Source organism: Syngnathus floridae, unplaced genomic scaffold, assembly GCF_059516105.1.
Source record: "Syngnathus floridae isolate MCC-2025c unplaced genomic scaffold, RoL_Sflo_1.0 HiC_scaffold_126, whole genome shotgun sequence".
Lineage (NCBI taxonomy): Eukaryota > Metazoa > Chordata > Actinopteri > Syngnathiformes > Syngnathidae > Syngnathus > Syngnathus floridae.
This window is the reverse complement of record NW_028284152.1, coordinates 29,526-52,631: the sequence shown is the minus strand read 5'-3', so window position 1 is coordinate 52,631 and position 23,106 is coordinate 29,526. Positions and strand designations below refer to the sequence as shown.

General features: G+C 48.2%; 1 long non-coding RNA gene across 1 annotated transcript; it reads right to left on the bottom strand.

Annotated features, from left to right (window-relative positions):
• Window positions 1–19,525: 19,525 nt before the first annotated feature.
• LOC148377562 (uncharacterized) lies at window positions 19,526–20,611 on the bottom strand. The gene is made up of 3 exons (XR_015856624.1): window positions 20,488–20,611; window positions 20,250–20,363; window positions 19,526–20,018 (listed from the first exon to the last, which is right to left on the bottom strand). It is a non-coding gene; the product is annotated as an uncharacterized LOC148377562 (long non-coding RNA).
• Between the last annotated feature and the right edge of the window lie 2,495 nt (window positions 20,612–23,106).

Here is a 23,106-nt window from a genome sequence, read left to right as displayed (position 1 = left end):
CGTGGCCGGCCCCAGGGCTTCATCCAAAACACTAACCGCTCTGTCTTTCAGCTTGATCTCATCCGTCTGGATGTACAAACGGGGAGCGCTCAGGCAGGCGGGCAAACTCATTTGCCAGAATTGTGACAAAAACAAAGAGAGCAACCGGCCAATTTTTTTCTTGAATCGACTAGAACACCTTTGCTGTGACAAAAGTGAAGCGAGCAACCGGACATTTTCTTCTTGTGAAATAGAATAGAATAGAATGCCTTAGGTGTCATTGCACTGCAGGTATACAACGAAATTGGGAACATAGCCACGCACCGCGCATCTGATCAGTCCTACCAGTCGGCGGATCTCCCTCTCGCAGTCTCTCTTGGTTCGGCTCAGCTCCTCCCGATGCTGGTGATGAGCCGATCGGAGCTCGGCCGCTCGGGACTGCCAGGCCTGCTGGGCCGCTGCCAGGGCTTCTTCCGCGCTCCTGGTGGAGGCGACACCGCTCGGTCTCCCGACACCGCCGCGTCTCCTCCACCTCCGCCAGCAAAGCGCCCCCCCTCCTCACCTGAGCAGACATTGCGCCACACCGGGCCGTTGAGACCGCAACGGAGCGCCGCGACGCTTACTGGGGACAAGCTACACAATACGGTAGCGGCCGCATCGAAGCCCGACGTGGCGTGCGGATAGTCAGACACGGATAGAGCGGATCACCTTGTCCATGGAGCCGTCCCTCAGGCTGAGGACCAAGGCATTCAGTCGCTGGATCTCTCCATCTTTGATTTTGATCACTCTCATCAGCTCCATTTCATGCTGCCGCAGTAATGTCTCCCTGGTAATGGCTAACTCTTTCTGCTTCTCCTCATGGAGTTTGCTTTTGAGTTCCGTCATGGCGGCGGTGGCACGGTGGTGCTCCGCCCGCAGGTCCTGACTTCTCTCTCTCTCCAGACAGCTGACCTGACATGACTTAGACTTAGACAAACTTTATTGTCATCTTGTCTGCACATGGTGCATACAAAACGAAATTCCGTTGCATACGTCTTACAACAAAGTAGTGATATTGCAGTTGAATAGAAGTAACATATCCTATGAAAATATATATATATACATATATACTATATATATATATATATATATATTAAAAATAAGTATAAAGTGCAGCAGTGATAATTATGCAATAGTGCAAGTAGGCAAAACAGTATTCAAGAGTGTGCAGAGGAATGCTAAACCATGTATTAAACTTCTATTTAAAGGGTTTATACAAGTTCAGTAAAGTTGGTAGTGCGAGATAGTGCAAGATAGAGGTCCGTAGTGTCATAAAGTACAGTTCTGTGAATGTGTGATGCAGAGTTCAGTTTAGAGCTCAACAGTTCTAGTGTTCAACAGTCTGATGACAGCAGGGAAAAAGCTGTTGCAGAACCTGGTGGACCTGCAGCGGATGCTGCAAACCTCTTCCCAGAGGGCAGCAGGGAGAACAGTCCATGGTGGGGGTGTGATGGGTCATTGATGATGTTACGGGCACGGGACATGCAGCGCTGAGATGAAATGTCCTGAATGGAGGGAAGAGGAGCCCCTATGATCCTCTCTGCTGTCCTCACCACTCTCCTCACGTTCTTCCAATCGGAGGCGGTGCAGCCTCCACACCACACAGAGAGACAGCTTGTCAGAATGCTCTCTATGGTGCTCCTGTAGAACGTCCTCATGATGGGTGGGGGCAGGTGGGCTCTCCTCATCCTCCGCAGGAAGTACAAGCGCTTCTGTGCCCTCTTGACCAGTGCCGTAGTGTTCATAGTCCAGGTGAGGTCTTCTGTGATGTGGACCCCCAGGAATTTGGTGGTGCTGACCACCTCCAGAGCTGAGCTGTTGATGATCAGTGGAGCGTGGTGAGGCTGTTTTTTCTTGAAGTCGACGATGATCTCCTTCATCTTCTCCTCATTCAGGATCAGGCTGTTTTCTCTGCACCAGCCCACCAGCTGCTCCACCTCCTCTCTGTAGTCCAGGTCGTTGTTGTCTCTGATGAGCCCCACCACCGTTGTGTCGTCTGCTGACTTCACGATGTGATTGGTGGTGAACCTGAGGACGCAGTCGTGTGTCATCAGGGTGCACAGCAGGGGGCTCAGGACGCAGCCGTGAAGGGAGCCTGTGCTGAGGGTGATGACATCAGAGGTGTTCTGTCCGACCCGGACTGACTGAGGTCTGTTGGTGAGGAAGTCTAGCAGCCAGTTGCGAAGGGGGGTGTTGAAGCCCAGGTGTTCCAATTTTCCTACCAGATGCTGTGGGATGATGGTGTTAAACGCTGAGCTGAAGTCCAGGAACAGCCTCCGCACATGGGTGTTCTTCTCCTCCAGGTGAGCCAGGCTCAGGTGAAGAACGGAGGAGATGGCGTCCTGAGTGGAGCGGTTTTGCCGGTCGGCAAACTGGAACGGGTCAAATAATAGGGGGAGTCTGGAAACGATGTGACCTTTAAGCAGCCTTTCGAAGCACTTCATCATAACCGGAGTCAGTGCAACAGGCCGGTAATCATTAAATGAGGTGATTTGAGGTTTCTTCGGCACCGGAATGATGGAGGCAGTCTTAAAGCACGCCGGCACTGTGGCTTGGCCCAGCGAGGTGTTAAAAATGTCTGTGATGACCCCAGCCAGATGACTTGCACATTCCCTGAACACACGCCCAGGAATGTTGTCGGGGCCAGGGGCCTTACAGGGGTTGACTCTCCTCAGGGTCTTCAACACATCGGCGGAGTCAAGGCAGAGTACCTCCTCTTCCTGATGGGGGACAGTTTTAACTGCTGGAGTGCCGTTTAGTGCCTCGAACCTCCCAAAGAAGTTATTTAGACCATTTAGAAAGTCAGCATCAACTACACCCACCGGGGGGGGGGAGGGTGAGTTGTAGTCTGTAATCGCCCGTATGCCTTGCCACATACTCCTGATGTTTTTGACGTCGTGGAAACGATCCTGAAATTTTCGACTGCGGTCTCGCTTCGCTATCCTGATGGCACGGTTCAAGTTGGCTCTCGCTGTCCTCAGTGTCTCCTTGTCGCCAGACTTGAAGGCAGAGTTCCGCGCTCGTAGCGTTTGACGTACCTCCTCAGTCATCCAGGGTCGTTGGTTGCCCCGGGTGATGATATTCTTAGTGGTGCTGACGTCCTCGGTGCATTTGTTGATGTAGGCTGACACAGTCATGGCACACGCATGTCTAATCTACATCGGGAAAACTGGGAGGGAGGGAGGCAGGCAGGGAGGCAGGCAGGGAGGCAGGCAGGGAGGCAGGCAGTGTCTGTCTGTTGAGGTTTTCACCTTGTTCTTCTCCTGCTGAAGTTCTAACTGGACGTCCATCAGTTTGGTTCTCAGCTCGTCATTGGCGGCCTGAAGGGCGTCCGTTCGCTCCGCCTTGGCCCGCCCTGCCGGAGCTCGTTTGGACATCTCTTACTCGAGTCTCGCCCGGTCGTCAGTCAGAGATCACAACATTTGTACCTGGAGAGCACAAACGCAGCGCTGTTTTCCACTGGCTTCGAACTCAACTTCAATCGGTACCGTAACTTACAACATCATAAACATAGAACTAGCTTGACTTATTCATTGAATAAATGCATTTGGTTCTTCAAAACTGCATCACGCAACATAGCGTGACCGAGACGGCCGTTATCCACCTGCGTGAAGTTATTTGGTGAAATGAATGAGATGTTTAAGACACCATCGTTCTGTCTCTATGTAGATGAAGGTAAATAATCGATTGCTGAAGGTCCAAAGGTGTTGTGATAAACAAATAAACATATTAGTGATTAGTGACATATTTGTGATAAACATATTAGGCAGGATAATCACATATGTTAACGTGACTGCCCACACTGTATTTATTTATGGTTATTTGTTAAATCGAGTACTGTTAGACATGAAATAGGAAGTGTTTAACATAAATGGAAGACGAAAGGGGTACTCACCATTGTAGCTCCTGCTGGTCAATGATACGAGCCTCTTCTTGCAGTGGAAAACATACAGCCAACAAACACCGTGGAACCTAAAGGAATGAAATTAAACATTAACATTTAGCCTCAACCAACATTCACAGATACAACGCAACGCAAACTACACAAACGTAAATCTTTTTAAACACAATGAGTTGTACTTACCGTGTACGCTCTAGACGGTCCACTTGCAAGCGGAAAATAAAGATATTTCTGTTGATAATCGTCGTGTTTGTATCCGGTGTCTCGCTCAAGGCCATTGCGCCCACAGATTTGAATTTTGGCGAGAGTTCAGCCTATTGACGTCATTTCCGCGGTGTAATACCCGCATATCTGAAACGGCAAAGTTAAGAGTAGAGTTAAATAAAGTTTTTAGTCAACGCAATAATTTACAACCGTTGACCAGTCGAAATAATCGTCGAAATTTGGCGTCTGTGGCTGGAAGCAGACGCCGAGTTCGACATTCCTCCCAAACGCCACACTCCCTCGCTTTTCAGGGCTAAAAAAAAACAGTTGTAATTACCTTGTACGCTCTAGACGGTCAAGTTGCAAGCTGAAAACAAAAATATTTGCCTTGTTAGTCATCGTGTTACTAACAGCTGTGTCTTGTTTGCCAGAACTGCCGCTTTCCTACTTCCTGTTGCAAGCCACGCCCACGGATTATAATTTTGCCGTGAGTTCCGCCTATTGACGTCATGTCCGCGTCACATGACTGCGACGTAATATTATCTAAAACTGTGCGGTATTGTGTTGTTCTGTGCGGTATTGTGTTATTCTGTGCGGCGTCGTGTTGTTCTGTGCGGCGTCGTGTTGTTCAGTGCGACGTCGTGTTGTTCAATGAGGCATGGTGTTGTTCAGTGCGGCATGGTGTTGTTCAGTGCGGCATGGTGTTGTTCAGTGCGGCATAATGTTGTTCAGTGCGGCATAATGTTGTTCAGTGCGGCATGGTGTTGTTCAGTGCGGCATGGTGTTGTTCAGTGCGGCATGGTGTTGTTCAGTGCGGCATAATGTTGTTCAGTGCGCCATAATGTTGTTCAGTGCGGCATGGTGTTGTTCAGTGCGGGATGGTGTTGTTCAGTGCAGGATGGTGTTGTTCAGTGCGGCACGGTGTTGTTCAATGCGGCATGGTGTTGTTCAGTGCGGGATGGTGTTGTTCAGTGCGGCATGGTGTTGTTCAGTGCGGCATAATGTTGTTCAGTGCGGCATGGTGTTGTTCAGTGCGGCATGGTGTTGTTCAGTGCGGCATGGTGTTGTTCAGTGCGGCATGGTGTTGTTCAGTGCGGAATGGTGTTGTTCAGTGCGGCATGGTGTTGTTCAGTCCGGGATGGTGTTGTTCAATGCGGGATCGTGTTGTTCAGTGCGGGGTGGTGTTGTTCAGTGCGGGATGGTGTTGTTCAGTGCGGCATGGTGTTGTTCAATGCGGCATGGTGTTGTTCAGTGCGGGATGGTGTTGTTCATTGCGGCATGGTGTTGTTCAGTGCGGCATGGTGTTGTTCAGTGCGGCATGGTGTTGTTCAGTGCGGCATGGTGTTGTTCAGTGCGGCATAATGTTGTTCAGTGCGGCATGGTGTTGTTCAGTGTGGAAAGGTGTTGTTCAGTGCAGGATGGTGTTGTTCAGTGCGGCATGGTGTTGTTCAATGCAGGATCGTGTTGTTCAGTGCAGCATAATGTTGTTCAGTGCAGCATGGTGTTGTTCAGTGCGGCATGGTGTTGTTCAATGCGGCATGGTGTTGTTCACTGCGGGATGGTGTTGTTCAATGCGGGATCGTGTTGTTCAGTGCGGCATAATGTTGTTCAGTGCAGCATGGTGTTGTTCAGTGCGGCATGGTGTTGTTCAGTGCGACATAATGTTGTTTAGTGCGGCATAATGTTGTTCAGTGCGGCATAATGTTGTTCAGTGCGGCATGGTGTTGTTCAGTGCGGCATGGTGTTGTTCAGTGCGGCATGGTGTTGTTCAGTGCGGGATGGTGTTGTTCAGTGCGGCATGGTGTTGTTCAATGCGGCATGGTGTTGTTCAGTGCGGGATGGTGTTGATCAGTGCAGGATGGTGTTGTTCAGTGCGGCATGGTGTTGTTCAGTGCGGAATGGTGTTGTTCAGTGCGGCATGGTGTTGTTCAGTGCGGCATGGTGTTGTTCAGTGCAGGATGGTGTTGTTCAATGCGGGATCGTGTTGTTCAGTGCGGCATGGTGTTGTTCAGTGCGGCATGGTGTTGTTCAGTGCGGCATAATGTTGTTCAGTGCAGCATGGTGTTGTTCAGTGCGGCATGGTGTTGTTCAGTGCGGCATGGTGTTGTTCAGTGCGGCATGGTGTTGTTCAGTGCGGCATAATGTTGTCCAGTGCGCCATAATGTTGTTCAGTGCGGCATGGTGTTGTTTAGTGCGGGATGGTGTTGTTCAGTGCAGGATGGTGTTGTTCAGTGCGGCATGGTGTTGTTCAATGCGGCATGGTGTTGTTCAGTGCGGGATGGTGTTGTTCAGTGCGGCATGGTGTTGTTCAGTGCGGCATAATGTTGTTCAGTCCGGCATGGTGTTGTTCAGTGCGGCATGGTGTTGTTCAGTGCGGCATGGTGTTGTTCAGTGCGGCATGGTGTTGTTCAGTGCGGCATAATGTTGTTCAGTGCGCCATAATGTTGTTCAGTGCGGCATGGTGTTGTTCAGTGCGGGATGGTGTTGTTCAGTGCAGGATGGTGTTGTTCAGTGCGGCATGGTGTTGTTCAGTGCGGCATGGTGTTGTTCAGTGCGGCATAATGTTGTTCAGTGCGGCATAATGTTGTTCAGTGCGGGATGGTGTTGTTCATTGCGGCATGGTGTTGTTCAGTGCGGCATGGTGTTGTTCAGTGCGGCATGGTGTTGTTCAGTGCGGGATGGTGTTGTTCAGTGCAGGATGGTGTTGTTCAGTGCGGCATGGTGTTGTTCAGTGCGGCATAATGTTGTTCAGTGCGGCATGGTGTTGTTCAGTGCGGCATGGTGTTGTTCAATGCGGGATCGTGTTGTTCAGTGCGGCATGGTGTTGTTCAGTGCGGCATGGTGTTGTTCAGTGCGGCATGGTGTTGTTCAGTGCGGCATGGTGTTGTTCAGTGCGGCATGGTGTTGTTCAGTGCGGCATAATGTTGTTCAGTGCGGCATAATGTTGTTCAGTGCGGCATGGTGTTGTTCAGTGCGGGATGGTGTTGTTCAGTGCGGGATGGTGTTGTTCAGTGCGGCATGGTGTTCAATGCGGAATGGTGTTGTTCAGTGCAGGATGGTGTTGTTCAGTGCGGCATGGTGTTGTTCAGTGCGGCATGGTGTTGTTCAGTGCAGGATGGTGTTGTTCAGTGCGGCATGGTGTTGTTTAATGCGGCATGGTGTTGTTCAGTGCGGGATGGTGTTGTTCAGTGCAGGATGGTGTCGTTCAGTGCGGCATGGTGTTGTTCAGTGCGGAATGGTGTTGTTCAGTGCGGCATGGTGTTGTTCAGTGCGGCATGGTGTTGTTCAGTGCAGGATGGTGTTGTTCAATGCGGGATCGTGTTGTTCAGTGCGGCATGGTGTTGTTCAGTGCGGCATGGTGTTGTTCAGTGCGGCATAATGTTGTTCAGTGCGGCATGGTGTTGTTCAGTGCGGCATGGTGTTGTTCAGTGCGGCATGGTGTTGTTCAGTGCGGCATGGTGTTGTTCAGTGCGGCATAATGTTGTCCAGTGCGCCATAATGTTGTTCAGTGCGGCATGGTGTTGTTTAGTGCGGGATGGTGTTGTTCAGTGCAGGATGGTGTTGTTCAGTGCGGCATGGTGTTGTTCAATGCGGCATGGTGTTGTTCAGTGCGGGATGGTGTTGTTCAGTGCGGCATGGTGTTGTTCAGTGCGGCATAATGTTGTTCAGTGCGGCATGGTGTTGTTCAGTGCGGCATGGTGTTGTTCAGTGCGGCATGGTGTTGTTCAGTGCGGCATGGTGTTGTTCAGTGCGGAATGGTGTTGTTCAGTGCGGCATGGTGTTGTTCAGTGCGGGATGGTGTTCAATGCGGGATCGTGTTGTTCAGTGCGGGGTGGTGTTGTTCAGTGCAGGATGGTGTTGTTCAGTGCAGGATGGTGTTGTTCAGTGCGGCATGGTGTTGTTCAATGCAGGATCGTGTTGTTCAGTGCAGCATAATGTTGTTCAGTGCAGCATGGTGTTGTTCAGTGCGGCATGGTGTTGTTCAATGCGGCATGGTGTTGTTCAGTGCGGGATGGTGTTGTTCAGTGCGGCATGGTGTTTTTCAGTGCGGCATAATGTTGTTCAGTGCGGCATGGTGTTGTTCAGTGCGGCATGGTGTTGTTCAGTGCGACATAATGTTGTTCAGTGCGGCATAATGTTGTTCAGTGCGGCATGGTGTTGTTCAGTGCGGCATGGTGTTGTTCAGTGCGGCATGGTGTTGTTCAGTGCGGCATGGTGTTGTTCAGTGCAGGATGGTGTTGTTCAGTGCAGGATGGTGTTGTTCAATGCGGCATGGTGTTGTTCAGTGCGGGATGGTGTTGTTCAGTGCAGGATGGTGTTGTTCAGTGCGGCATGGTGTTGTTCAGTGCGGAATGGTGTTGTTCAGTGCGGCATGGTGTTGTTCAGTGCGGCATGGTGTTGTTCAGTGCAGGATGGTGTTGTTCAATGCGGGATGGTGTTGTTCAGTGCGGGATGGTGTTGTTCAGTGCAGGATGGTGTTGTTCAATGCGGCATGGTGTTGTTCAGTGCAGGATGGTGTTGTTCAGTGCGGCATGGTGTTGTTCAATGCGGCATGGTGTTGTTCAATGCGGCATGGTGTTGTTCAGTGCGGCATGGTGTTGTTCAGTGCGGCATGGTGTTGTTCAGTGCAGCGTAATGTTGTTCAGTGCGGCATGGTGTTGTTCAGTGCGGAATGGTGTTGTTCAGTGCGGCATGGTGTTGTTCAGTGCAGGATGGTGTTGTTCAGTGCGGCATGGTGTTGCTCAGTGCGGCATGGTGTTGTTCAGTGCGGGATGGTGTTGTTCATTGCGGCATGGTGTTGTTCAGTGCGGCATGGTGTTGTTCAGTGCGGCATGGTGTTGTTCAGTGCGGCATAATGTTGTTCAGTGCGCCATAATGTTGTTCAGTGCGGCATGGTGTTGTTCAGTGCGGGATGGTGTTGTTCAGTGCAGGATGGTGTTGTTCAGTGCGGCATGGTGTTGTTCAGTGCGGCATGGTGTTGTTCAGTGCGGCATAATGTTGTTCAGTGCGGCATAATGTTGTTCAGTGCGGGATGGTGTTGTTCATTGCGGCATGGTGTTGTTCAGTGCGGCATGGTGTTGTTCAGTGCGGCATGGTGTTGTTCAGTGCGGGATGGTGTTGTTCAGTGCAGGATGGTGTTGTTCAGTGCGGCATGGTGTTGTTCAGTGCGGCATGGTGTTGTTCATTTCGGCATAATGTTGTTCAGTGCGGCATAATGTTGTTTAGTGCGGCATGGTGTTGTTCAGTGCGGGATGGTGTTGTTCAGTGCGTTATAATGTTGTTCAGTGCGGCATGGTGTTGTTCAGTGCGGGATGGTGTTGTTCAGTGCGGGATGGTGTTGTTCAGTGCGGCATGGTGTTCAATGCGGAATGGTGTTGTTCAGTGCAGGATGGTGTTGTTCAGTGCGGCATGGTGTTGTTCAGTGCGGCATAATGTTGTTCAGTGCGGCATGGTGTTGTTCAGTGCGGCATAATGTTGTTCAGTGCGGCATGGTGTTGTTCAGTGCGGCATGGTGTTGTTCAGTGCGGCATAATGTTCAGTGCGGCATAATGTTGTTCAGTGCGGCATGGTGTTGTTCAGTGCGGGATGGTGTTGTTCAGTGCAGGATGGTGTTGTTCAGTGCGGCATGGTGTTCAGTGCGGGATGGTGTCTTTCAGTGCGGCATGGTGTCGTTCAGTGCGGCATGGTGTCTTTCAGTGCGGCATGGTGTCGTTCAGTGAGGCATGGTGTTGTTCAGTGCGGCATGGTGTTGTTTAGTGCGGCATGGTGTTGTTCAGTGCGGGATGGTGTTGTTCAGTGTGGCATGGTGTTCAGTGCGGCATGGTGTTGTTCAGTGCGGTATCGTGTTGTTCAGTGCGGTATCGTGTTTCTCAGTGCGGTATCGTGTTGTTCAGTGCAGTATCGTTGTGTTGTTCGTATTGTGTTTAACACTTAGCCTCTAACACTTAGCCTCTAACACTTAGCCTCTAGCATCTAGAAGGTAAATAAATAGGAAGGAAGGACTCACCGGTGATGTCTTCGCCCACGTCCAAGCGTTGTACTTTGTATTTTCATCCTTCTGACAGTGGAAAACATAGCCAACAAACACCGTGGAACCTAAACGAATGAAAGAAAACTATCATTTGGCCACAACCAACATTCACAGATACAACACAATGTGACGTGCGGGGTTGAGGTTAAAGGTTGAGTGAAGGGCCCTCGTTTTAAACTACTTTTTTGAAAAGGATTGGGAACAAGTAAGACGTATTTAATTTATTTAATGGGAAGTAGTAAGAGCTATTGAATTTAATCTATGTATTATATTCTATTGTATTGTATTCTGTTGTATTCTTTTGGATTGTATTCACACTAACCCCACTAAAACTTCAGCCCACAAAAACTCGCCTCTGGCGCCTAGCCTCTGGCACTTAGCCTCTAACACTTAGCCTTTAACACTTAGCCTTTAACACTTAGCCTTTAACACTTAGCCTAGAAGGTGAATAAATAGGGTTAAAGGTTGAGTGAAGGGACCTCGTTTTAAACTACTTTTTTGTAAAGGAGTGGGAACAAGTAAGACGTATTTAATTTATTTAATGGGAAGTAGTAAGACTTATTAAATTTATTTAATCTACTTTTCTTCCCAGGCAAAATTTGATGTGCTGCAATTCCAAATTTCCAAAGTGAATGAAGGAATGAAGTCCTTTAAATTATGATTTTGTATAAATACTAGGCATTAACACAAAATCGACGGCACAAAATGGGCAGACTTTACTTGTTTGAAAAGGACTGGTTACAAGACAGACTTTTTTAATTTATTTAATGGGAAGAAGACTTATTTAGTTTAATTGATCTATTTTTGTTCCCTGGCAAAATTCGATTTGCTGCAATTCCAAATTTCCAAAGTGAATGAAGGAAAGAAGTCGTTTAAATTATGATTTTGTTTAAATACTAGGCATAGACACAAAATCTACGGCACAAAATGGGCAGACTTTACTTGTTTGAAGAGGACTGGTTACAAGACAGACTTTTCTGATTTATTTAATGGGAAGAAGACTTATTTAGTTTATTTAATCTATTTTTGTTCCCTGGCAAAATTGGATTTGCTGAAATTGTATTTTGCCAAATCTTGCCTTGAGACCTGATAGGAAGTATTAAACGCTTAGTTAAATCAATACAAGTTGGTAATAAGAGCGAGTAATGTTGGTTGAACCGATGAATGAAGGTTGAAAGCAATTTAAATTATGACTTTGTATAAATACTAGATATTAACAGAACATCTACTGCGCGAAATGGGCAGAGTTTACTTGTTTGAGAAGGAGTGGCTTATTCAAAACTAAGATTTATTTAATCTGTTTGTTCCCAGGCAAAATTGGATGTGATGCAATTCCAAATTTCACCACATGATGGTGCCCAATTTTGACTTCATAGGACATATTAAACACTTAGCTTGTTATTATGTTCAAGGTAATCAGATTTGTTTATTATTCTAATGGCCTCTTCAAAACTATTCTGGATTACTACTTTGGATCTATTCTACATTACTTGGCAACAACATACTCTGTAACAGATTAGGCAGTATAATCATATCTGTTAACTTGAGAGTGCCCACACTCAATCTACTTATCGTGATGTGTTAAATCAATTACTGTTAGACATTATTTGTCTGATAATCTACCAAATCTTTGAATTGAAGAATTTGTGATTTAATTAATAGCTTGTTGTTATGTTAAGGGTAATCAGACTTGTATATAATTCTAATGGCCTTCTTTTGAAAACTATTCTGAATTACAACTTTGGATCTTATATTACTTTGCAACAATCTACTCCGTGACAGATTAGGCAGTATAATCACATATGTTAACTTCAGTGCCCACACTGTATTTATTTATGGTTATTTGTTAAATCAAGTACTGTTAGACATGAAATAGGAAGTGTTTAACATAAATGTTATGGCTACTCACCATTGTAGCTCGCTCCTGGTCAATGATACGAGCCTCTTCTTGCAGTGGAAAACTTGCAGCCAACAAACACCGTGGAACCTAAAGGAATGAAATTAAACATTAACATTTCGCCTCGACCAATTTTCACACGTACAACGCAACGCGGCTACACTTCTGCTATTACAAACGTAAATCTCCTTAAACACAATGAGTGTTACTTACCGTGTACGCTCTAGACGGTCCAGTTGCAAGCAGAAAATAAAGATATTTCTGTTGATAATCGTCGCTGCTCAGTGGCTCACGGCCATCGCGCCAACAGATTTGAATTTTGGCGGAGGTTCGGGCAATTACGTCATATCCGCGGCATTTGACTGCGACGTAATACCCGCTTATCTGAAACGGCAGTTAAAAGTAGAGTTACATCAAGTTTTCTTGGAACCTAAACGAATGAAAGAAAACTATCATTTGGCCACAACCAACATTCACAGATACAACACAACGTGCGGGGTTGAGGTTAAAGATTGAGTGAAGGGCCCTCGTTTTAAACTACTGTTTTGAAAAGGAGTGGGAACAAGTAAGACGTATTTAATTTATTTAATGGGAAGTAGTAAGACTTATTAAATTTATTTAATCTACTTTTCTTCCCAGGCAAAATTTGATGTGCTGCAATTCCAAATTTCCAAAGTGAATGAAGGAATGAAGTCCTTTAAATTATGATTTTGTATAAATACTAGGCATTAACACAAAATCGACGGCACAAAATGGGCAGACTTTACTTGTTTGAAAAGGACTGGTTACAAGACAGACTTTTTTAATTTATTTAATGGGAAGAAGACTTATTTAGTTTAATTGATCTATTTTTGTTCCCTGCCAAAATTCGATTTGCTGCAATTCCAAATTTCCAAAGTGAATGAAGGAAAGAAGTCGTTTAAATTATGATTTTGTTTAAATACTAGGCATAGACACAAAATCTACGGCACAAAATGGGCAGACTTTACTTGTTTGAAGAGGACTGGTTACAAGACAGACTTTTCTGATTTATTTAATGGGAAGAGGACTTATTTAGTTTATTTAATCTATTTTTGTTCCCTGGCAAAATTGGATTTGCTGAAATTGTATTTTGCCAAATCTCGATTTGAGACCTGATAGGAAGTATTAAACGCTTAGTTAAATCAATACAAGTTGGTAAGAAGAGCGAGTAATGTTGGTTGAACCGATGAATGAAGGTTGAAAGCAATTTAAATTATGACTTTGTATAAATACTAGATATTAACAGAACATCTACTGCGCAAAATGGGCAGAGTTTACTTGTTTGAGAAGGAGTGGCTTATTCAAAACTAAGATTTATGTAATCTGTTTGTTCCCAGGCAAAATTGGATGTGATGCAATTCCAAATTTCACCACATGATGGTGCCCAATTTTGACTTCATAGGACATATTAAACACTTAGCTTGTTATTATGTTCAAGGTAATCAGATTTGTTTATCATTCTAATGGCCTCTTCAAAACTATTCTGGATTACTACTTTGGATCTATTCTACATTACTTGGCAACAACATACTCTGTAACAGATTAGGCAGTATAATCACATATGTTAACTTGAGAGTGCCCACACTCAATCTACTTATCGTGATGTGTTAAATCAATTACTGTTAGACATTATTTGTCTGATAATCTACCAAATCTTTGAATTGAAGAATTTGTGATTTAATTAATAGCTTGTTTGGGGTAATCAGACTTGTATATAATTCTAATGGCCTTCTTTTGAAAACTATTCTGAATTACAACTTTGGATCTTATATTACTTTGCAACAATCTACTCGGTGACAGATTAGGCAGTATAATCACATATGTTAACTTCAGTGCCCACACTGTATTTATTTATGGTTATTTGTTAAATCAAGTACTGTTAGACATGAAATAGGAAGTGTTTAACATAAATGTTATGGCTACTCACCATTGTAGCTCGCTCCTGGTCAATGATATGAGCCTCTTCTTGCAGTGGAAAACTTGCAGCCAACAAACACCGTGGAACCTAAAGGAATGAAATTAAACATTAACATTTCGCCCGGACCAACATTCACACGTACAACGCAACGCGGCTACACTTCTGCTATTACAAACGTAAATCTCCTTAAACACAACGAGTGTTACTTACCGTGTACGCTCTAGGCAAAATTGGATGTGATGCAATTCCAAATCTATCTGAAACGGCAGTTAAAAGTAGAGTTACATCAAGTTTTCTTTTTTAATCAACACAATCATTTACAACCGTTGACCAGAAAGAATCGTCGAAATTCGACGTCCCCCACAAACGCCACGCTCACTCGCTTTTCAGGGCAACAAAAGTACTTCTTTTTAAAAACGATGAGTTGTACTTACCGTGTACGCTCTGGACGGTCCAGTTGCAAGCAGAAAATAAAAATATTTCTCTTGTTAGTCGTATGTTACCATCCGCTGTGTCTTTGTCAACATCGCCGCCATTTTCCTACTTCCTGCTGCGAGCCACGCCCACGGATTTAAATTTGGGCGGAAGCTCTTTCCATTGGCGTCGTTTTCGCGTATAGCAAATCCGATTGGTTGGGAAGGGGGCACGGTTATGCAGCCGAGGAGTCCTGTGATCGGTGGGATGTAAAGTAGGCGTCGACGTCACGTCCGCGTCACGTGACCACGACGTGGCAGACGTCAAATAGCAACCGCTGTTTTGTTTAGTAGACTTACAGTTGTTATGCATTGACATAATGGCGCACACACCAAATAGATTTAAATAAATTAAATAATTCTTCTGCCCACTCTCTTTTAAACAAGTTAACTCTCCCCGCGGATTTGAATTCCGGCGAAAGTTACGCCCATCGACGTCACGTATGTCACGTGACCACGACGTGGCAGATGTCATATAGCAACCGCTGTTTTGTTTAGTAGATTTACAGTTGTTATGCATTGGCATAATGGTGTGCACTCAAAATAGATTTAAATAAATTAAATATTTCTTCTGCCTACTCCCTTTTAAACAAGTTAACTCTGCCCACGTCCATTGACGTCTTGTCTGCGTCACGTGACCACGACGTAGCGACGTCATATAGTAACCGCTGTTTTGACCAGTAGACTTAGTTATTATGCGTTGACATAATGGCGCACTGGTTAGCATGGCCACCTCTTAAGCATGATGATGCGGGTTCGACGCCTGATCAACGTTAGCATGGAGTGAGCTGAAGTGCATGGCGCTGAAGATTTGAATCTTTGAAATGCGCTGAGGTCTGACATATCAGGCAGAATGGTTTGCCATCACGTTCAACAAAAAATAGAAACTTTCCCACTCTGATTAAAACGTCCTGTGTTCATCTACGTATTTTTGTTTTGCTGTGCATCTTTTCCCTGCCATTTCGAGAGCCCAATTGACACTCATAGTTTAAAGAAATGTGTTTGCCCATCCTACTTTGTGGAATTTCACCACATGCGCTTTTGACCAAAATACCAAATTGAACTCAAGTGAAGCCAACACGCACACCCCCCCCCCCCACACACACACACACACACACACACACAAATGTTGATATGAACATAAAAGAGCCGCATGCGGTTCGGGAGTTGCGGCTTGGCCAAACCTGTACTATACAACTTTATTTGTATAAAATTTTCACAACAGCTGTCACACAAACAAAGCGGGAAAAACCGAAGACGTGCGTGTTCCGCCCACGCTGGATTTATTTGCACCTTTGAAAAGACACCGTATTGCCGCAGATGTGGCAAAGAGTACTTTTGGGCATCTGAGACGGAAGGATGTCCAAAGCATCACGTCACCTGCTCTGGTAGGCATGGTGGTGGGACGTTGAGGTCAACCGCTTTGGGGTTGGCTGACTCTTTGATCGCAGGATGCCACACACTTGAAGACAGAAGCAGAAAAGCAGAGCTAAATGCAAAATGTACTCACCGGTGACTCCAATTTTTTTCCCCCCTGAAGAAACAGCTGGACGGGTGGCCCCGGCTGGCCAGTGGGACTCTTGTTATTCTGACCCTTTTTAGTGCGCGTTTGGGGCAACAACCGTTTTTTGTGGCGCTCTCTTCTGGTTCAAAAGTGCCCTGCATGTGAATTTGCTTTTCCTGCCTTCTGATTGGATGAGCGCCGGTGTGACGCGGTGCCTCTGTCACCGTGGCGGGGGGTATACGTTGGCATCGGAGCGTCTGCCAACGTCTGAGACCGGCTGGCAGTGTATCGGAGGTGTCGACTGCGGTGCCGCTGGAGCTCACTCACCAGCTGGTGTTAGGGCCACAGAATGAAGGCCAAGGAGAAGAATAGAAAGAGAAACAGAAACTTCTCCTCCAATTGTTTGATTTGTCTCTTCTGAGCTTCGATGAATTCTTTCAGCTCTTTGTTCCTCTAGGACGGACAAATGGAAAGTGGCATTCAAAAGCCAGTAAGCGTGCAAGTAAGTGCCGGGCTGGCTTTGGGCCCTTACCTGTTGCGCGCTGTGCAGCAGATCCATTCTCTCTTGGAGGATGCAAGCGTCGCGCTCCCTCAACTCGCACATCAGGGCTCGCTTCCATTGGTCCACGGCGCTCCTAAGCTCTTCTCTCTGATCCGCCGTCAGCACGTCATTCACGCCAGCGTGGCTGGCTTTTTCGCCGTCCGTGGCGGGGCAGTCCCGCTGCGGTAGCGCCTCGTACAACATGGCCTCCAGCTCCAGGATCCTCTGGGCCGCAATCCTCGTCCATCAGTGGTCCGGCGGGAGATTTGAGGGCGGCTTACCTTATGAGCCTGGTCCATGGAACACTTCCTGAAGTCCAACTCTTCATCCAGGTAGCCCTTCTGCTTGCAGAACATATCCTAGCACAGCTCAAGGTCAGAATTGTTGGGGCACATTGCCGGAGTTCCCCTTGGCTGATGTCGCGTGTCTGTCTACCTTCTCACTTTCAATGTCCAACATCTTCTGTTGAAGTGCTGACTTGGTCACTTTGATGTATTCTAACCACTGAGGAAAGGCTGCTGTCACATAAGCAGAATGCGAGAGCGTGCGTGGACGTGCGCGTTACCTTCTCGGCTAGGGTGAGAAGGGTCCTGGCGTGAATCACGACCACCTGCTCCTCGTTGGTGAGATTCTGCAAGAGCCCAAAGGCACAGCGTCAACAAGCTTCTTTCAGCGCAAAGCCTTCCAAAAGTCACATTTGAGCCGCCGAGTCTCGTGGAGTGCGAACATAAGGAGTTCGACATACACTTACGGCGTTATAGCCCAGGATGTCCAGCTTCTTCATCAGATCACTGATGACGATGTCCGGGGGAAAGGCGCAAGGAGCAATGTAAGGTGTTCTGGGACCTCGGGTTAAGGTTAGGGTTGCGAGGGACGCCTTACGTACGCTCACGCCCTCGGCCTCGCAGTAGATCTGCAAAGGGCTGAGGCCGTCTGGGAAACGGACTTGCAGAAACTTCAAGACGGGGGAGCGCCACTCCCTCTCCTGAAAGGCAGAGGCATGCATCCGTCCGTCCGTCCGTCCGTCCGTCCGTCACATCTCTGGCCTCAACACGCTTGTGCGAGTCTTCCCACCTCCAGCTCCAGGATGCGGAACTCAAGCAGTTCGTTTTGGTCTCGGATATCCTGGATGTGCTCTTTCAGACGCGCTTCTTCCGCCTCCATCCGCCTGACCTGAAAAGACAGTCAGACCTCATCTGCGGGGCTTCCCGACAGGTGTGACGCCAAGCGACTCCGCCCAGCGCCTTTCTTTCCGTCACCTTTTCGGCCAACTGCTGATTGCTCTGACGCAGCAGCTGCTTCTCCTCCACCCACTTGACATTCTAGAAGAGACAAACGCGTGGACAGCTTTGGAATGTTGTGTCATTTTCATCCACAAATTCTTTGGTTGACTGGAAAATGACATTTGCTTTTCTCCGCATTTTCCCAGCCACGTTCGGGGGGGGGGGGGGGGGGGTTGGTCCAGTAATGCCAGACGGATGAGTGACTGAAGAATGTAGCTATTTTGTCTGAGAAAAAGGTGTGCTCATTGATGAGCTTACCTGTCCTTGTTGCTTCAGCGCTGACTCCAGATCTGCTACTCTGCTTTGATAGTGACCCATTTCTACCATCAGCTTTTCTCTGGTCTGAAAGGAGGAGGAGGGAGGCTCCTCCTCCTCCTTTCAGACCAGAGAACACCCGAGGCTGGGTGAGAACGGGGAGGCTGCGACCCGGCCGGGGGTTGCGGGAAGGGGCGCCACCTTGATCTCCTTCTCGGCGTCGTAGTCCCCTTTCGCTGGTCTGGGCTAGCAGAGCGTAGGCTCGTTGCAGCGCTTGATATTCTTGCGTCAGCTGGCGGTAGCGAAGCTCCGCCTCTTCATGCACACACCAATGCAACACAGCACTAGTACCAGAATCAGTCAGACCGGCGACAAAGCACCCGCGACGCAAAGACGAGTCCGATTCCAGGCTGAAGAGGAATGTTTGGTGTCAATACGCTGGCAGAAATGGCGGGCTACCTCTTCGGGTTCCGTGTCGGGGGTTCTGTCGGTGTGAAAAGACAAGGACGATCCGTCCGAGTCCACCAACACGTCTTCGTCGTAGCCGTAAAATGTTTCGATGACCTGCGGGCGCGGAAGCAAACATCTCTCTGAACAAACTGAAGCGACACCTCACGATGAATCGACGAGAGGAACGATAGCGAGAAAAAGGCCATTTCATCTTGCGCAACACCAAGCAGCCGCAAACAAACAGACTCACCTTGCAGGACCTCACGCTTTGTTCCTCCTCAGAGATTCTCGACGTCGGTATCGTAGCAGCAAATCTCTCTCCTGTCGACACAAATAATCCGCCTTTGAGATTCTTTGGATGCAAAGGGAACGAACGGCTCCGGCGCAGAAACAAACGCGACTCACAATGACATTTCTGACATGAGCTCCTGTCTCCAGAGCCTGAAAAACACGTCACCGGCGATGATTGGAGGGACGCTCGTCTTTTCCAAAAGTGACAACTACAGGGTGTGTCAGGGTTTTCCAGATTATCTTTATCGTATCATTGTGTTGCTTTGACTTTGACTGCGACCTGTAATAAATAATATTATTTATCCCTTATTTATCCCTATCGCTTATCCCTTCCTACACAAAGTCGTAAAACACCCCTTGCTATGTTTTGACTAGAGGTCAAGGGCTTCCTCTATTCAATCCACTCTTACACCCACCCTGTTTCTCTTAATTAAAATGCTCGTGCAGGAGCCGAGAGTCAGACTTCATTCGTACAACGGATGGACTCTCCACCTGCAGGTGTCCAAAAGAACTTACTTGTCTCCCGTGTGGTTCTTGCAAAATAAGTTGGAGCGAGCGCAACTCTAACAGGGTGCATTTTGCCACTAGCTGCCTACGGACAATGACGTCGCGCTCGCGGCTCATGGTTGACGGGCTGAGCAGCCGGGCAAGTCCGTCGTTTTCAGCGCACAGCGAGTGGCAAAGGCGCTGACAAAACGGGAGCTTTGAGCTGCTGAAAACGGCAAAACAAGTCTAAAGCGTGTTCAAACGCGTGCGCACAATGCTCCTGCTTGAAAGGTCGGAATTTAAGGGGCCAATTTTTTGGATGGCGGCCGCCGGCCAAGCTTTGGACGGAAAAGGTTTCCTGGCGACAGCGAGCGAGCGCGGCGCTGCCATACGTGCACCGAGTCGCCTGCCTGAAGACCTTGGACAAGTCGTCGATGATGTGCCGCTGCTCCACAACTTGAAGGAACTCCATTTCACCGTCCTGCTGGCCGCAACCGCGGTCCAGGTCATTGAGCGAACTAGGCCTTCTCTGTGGAACACAAATGCAGTGGACTCTGTTGGCACGCCGCCGTTGTCCGCGTCGACTTACCAAGCTTGCCATCTCCTCGTTCTCCTGGGTGACAAAGCGCACTTTGTTTTCAAGGCGACACAGCACCAGCGAGAGTTCTTCATTCTTCCTGCTCAGGCGTTTGTTTTTGTACAGGAGTGGCAGAAACTGGCTTTCTGTTTCTCTCAGTCGCTTTAGCTGCAAGCATGAAGTGCGGGATGTGAAAGACGCACAACACGCGGGCCAGAACGTATCCATTCCTTTTGCATCGGTTTGAACGGAATCGTGGCTTTGGCTCCCAATAAAAGACATCTACCAGGCAACCGACTCGCTGCGCCGCTCAACTAATAAGCAAGCGCAATGGGTGCCTCGCTGGATGGCGCGCATCAAACGTAGCGCAAACCTTCAAGCGTGCCGTCAATAAATTACCAGTTCATTGCGCTCTTCAGAAAGCAGGGCGTTTCGATCCTCCAGTTTCCTGATGACTGCGCTGAGCTCAGCGATTTTCAGATGAAACCGTCGCGTGTCCCGATCCTCCTGAGACTGAAAACGCCCCGCAACACACACACACAAGCACTCGTTCAAAGTTCAAAACTGTTTTTGTGCTACCTTCCTCCAGCAACGAACTAAGTCATGCGTACTGCAAGTGTGTGATGAGGTGGCTTACGCAATGAAGAGGATTGCTAGTAGCGGCGTTGACCCCACTTCCAGGGTAGTTTAGGCCCGCCCTTTGGGAATCCCTCAGGGCAGCGATCTGCTGCTCGGCAGCCTGAGTCTGCAGCTGAAGGCGGTGGACGTGGCCGGCCCCAGGGCTTCATCCAAAACACTAACCGCTCTGTCTTTCAGCTTGATCTCATCCGTCTGGATGTACAAACGGGGAGCGCTCAGGCAGGCGGGCAAACTCATTTGCCAGAATTGTGACAAAAACAAAGAGAGCAACCGGCCAATTTTTTTCTTGAATCGACTAGAACACCTTTGCTGTGACAAAAGCGAAGCGAGCAACCGGACATTTTCTTCTTGTGAAATAGAATAGAATAGAATGCCTTAGGTGTCATTGCACTGCAGGTATACAACGAAATTGGGAACATAGCCACGCACCGCGCATCTGATCAGTCCTACCAGTCGGCGGATCTCCCTCTCGCAGTCTCTCTTGGTTCGGCTCAGCTCCTCCCGATGCTGGTGATGAGCCGATCGGAGCTCGGCCGCTCGGGACTGCCAGGCCTGCTGGGCCGCTGCCAGGGCTTCTTCCGCGCTCCTGGTGGAGGCGACACCGCTCGGTCTCCCGACACCGCCGCGTCTCCTCCACCTCCGCCAGCAAAGCGCCCCCCCTCCTCACCTGAGCAGACATTGCGCCACACCGGGCCGTTGAGACCGCAACGGAGCGCCGCGACGCTTACTGGGGACAAGCTACACAATACGGTAGCGGCCGCATCGAAGCCCGACGTGGCGTGCGGATAGTCAGACACGGATAGAGCGGATCACCTTGTCCATGGAGCCGTCCCTCAGGCTGAGGACCAAGGCATTCAGTCGCTGGATCTCTCCATCTTTGATTTTGATCACTCTCATCAGCTCCATTTCATGCTGCCGCAGTAATGTCTCCCTGGTAATGGCTAACTCTTTCTGCTTCTCCTCATGGAGTTTGCTTTTGAGTTCCGTCATGGCGGCGGTGGCACGGTGGTGCTCCGCCCGCAGGTCCTGACTTCTCTCTCTCTCCAGACAGCTGACCTGACATGACTTAGACTTAGACAAACTTTATTGTCATCTTGTCTGCACATGGTGCATACAAAACGAAATTCCGTTGCATACGTCTTACAACAAAGTAGTGATATTGCAGTTGAATAGAAGTAACATATCCTATGAAAATATATATATATACATATATACTATATATATATATATATATATATATATATATATATATATATATATATATATATATTAAAAATAAGTATAAAGTGCAGCAGTGATAATTATGCAATAGTGCAAGTAGGCAAAACAGTATTCAAGAGTGTGCAGAGGAATGCTAAACCATGTATTAAACTTCTATTTAAAGGGTTTATACAAGTTCAGTAAAGTTGGTAGTGCGAGATAGTGCAAGATAGAGGTCCGTAGTGTCATAAAGTACAGTTCTGTGAATGTGTGATGCAGAGTTCAGTTTAGAGCTCAACAGTTCTAGTGTTCAACAGTCTGATGACAGCAGGGAAAAAGCTGTTGCAGAACCTGGTGGACCTGCAGCGGATGCTGCAAACCTCTTCCCAGAGGGCAGCAGGGAGAACAGTCCATGGTGGGGGTGTGATGGGTCATTGATGATGTTACGGGCACGGGACATGCAGCGCTGAGATGAAATGTCCTGAATGGAGGGAAGAGGAGCCCCTATGATCCTCTCTGCTGTCCTCACCACTCTCCTCACGTTCTTCCAATCGGAGGCGGTGCAGCCTCCACACCACACAGAGAGACAGCTTGTCAGAATGCTCTCTATGGTGCTCCTGTAGAACGTCCTCATGATGGGTGGGGGCAGGTGGGCTCTCCTCATCCTCCGCAGGAAGTACAAGCGCTTCTGTGCCCTCTTGACCAGTGCCGTAGTGTTCATAGTCCAGGTGAGGTCTTCTGTGATGTGGACCCCCAGGAATTTGGTGGTGCTGACCACCTCCACAGCTGAGCTGTTGATGATCAGTGGAGCGTGGTGAGGCTGTTTTTTCCTGAAGTCGACGATGATCTCCTTCATCTTCTCCTCATTCAGGATCAGGCTGTTTTCTCTGCACCAGCCCACCAGCTGCTCCACCTCCTCTCTGTAGTCCAGGTCGTTGTTGTCTCTGATGAGCCCCACCACCGTTGTGTCGTCTGCTGACTTCACGATGTGATTGGTGGTGAACCTGAGGACGCAGTCGTGTGTCATCAGGGTGCACAGCAGGGGGCTCAGGACGCAGCCCTGAAGGGAGCCTGTGCTGAGGGTGATGACATCAGAGGTGTTCTGTCCGACCCGGACTGACTGAGGTCTGTTGGTGAGGAAGTCTAGCAGCCAGTTGCGAAGGGGGGTGTTGAAGCCCAGGTGTTCCAATTTTCCTACCAGATGCTGTGGGATGATGGTGTTAAACGCTGAGCTGAAGTCCAGGAACAGCCTCCGCACATGGGTGTTCTTCTCCTCCAGGTGAGCCAGGCTCAGGTGAAGAACGGAGGAGATGGCGTCCTGAGTGGAGCGGTTTTGCCGGTCGGCAAACTGGAACGGGTCAAATAATAGGGGGAGTCTGGAAACGATGTGACCTTTAAGCAGCCTTTCGAAGCACTT